Consider the following 769-nt stretch of genomic DNA (forward strand, 5'->3'; position numbering starts at 1 on the left):
ATCCTATCTGTGAGGGATTTGATGGCCTCCGTTTGATTGTTAAGTGCAGAGAGTGGGGCAGATGATGAAGTTGTTTCACCACTGTTCCAGTCATGATGATGCATCGTCATGTTCTCGAGCAATTCCCATGCTTCATCTGCGGTTTGATTCATCAGATTCCCTTGAGCTGCTGCATCGATCGTCGTCCTATGCTTTACCGTAAGACCATTGTAGAAGGTACAGATTTGGGCTGACCGTTCTAACTGGTGATTAGGGCATTTCTTCAGCAGGGTTTTGAAACGCTCCCATGCAGTGTAAAGAGATTCATCATAACTTTGTTTGAAGTTAATGATGTCATTCTTCAGTTTGGTATGTTTAGAAGGAGGGAAATATTTGGTTAGGAATTTAGCCACCATCTCCGTCCATGACGTGATGGAATCTTTTTCCAGTCCTTCAAACCAAGTTTGAGCATGATGAGTGAGAGAATAGGGGAACAAGTATAGCCGGACTATATCTTGTCCTATCCCTGGCTGTTTGTAGGAGTTCAAAAGAGATATGAATTTATCAAGGTGAGAATTAGGATCGTCATTCGGTAATCTATGAAACTGATAGCTATTTTGAATGAGCTGGATGATGTGATGTTTTAACTCGAACGAGTGTCCTTGAATCTCTGGAAATCTGATTGGTCATCCTCGACCTTCAATCGAGGGTTTCGTGTTTTCTGCTAAAGTAACGCGTAACGCCATTTGGTTTCTGATTCGTGTTTCCTTGCGTGCTTTAGAGATTATTG

At 42.1% G+C, this 769-nt stretch overlaps 1 non-coding gene across 1 annotated transcript; it reads left to right on the plus strand.

Moving 5' to 3' along the window:
- The first annotated feature begins 240 nt into the window (after nt 1-240).
- Nucleotides 241-347, plus strand: LOC139878964 (small nucleolar RNA R71). The gene has a single exon (XR_011769823.1). It is a non-coding gene; the product is annotated as a small nucleolar RNA R71 (small nucleolar RNA).
- The last annotated feature ends 422 nt before the right edge of the window (nt 348-769 follow it).

The sequence above is a fragment of the Rutidosis leptorrhynchoides genome, chromosome 11 (genome assembly GCF_046630445.1).
Source record: "Rutidosis leptorrhynchoides isolate AG116_Rl617_1_P2 chromosome 11, CSIRO_AGI_Rlap_v1, whole genome shotgun sequence".
Classification (NCBI taxonomy): domain Eukaryota; kingdom Viridiplantae; phylum Streptophyta; class Magnoliopsida; order Asterales; family Asteraceae; genus Rutidosis; species Rutidosis leptorrhynchoides.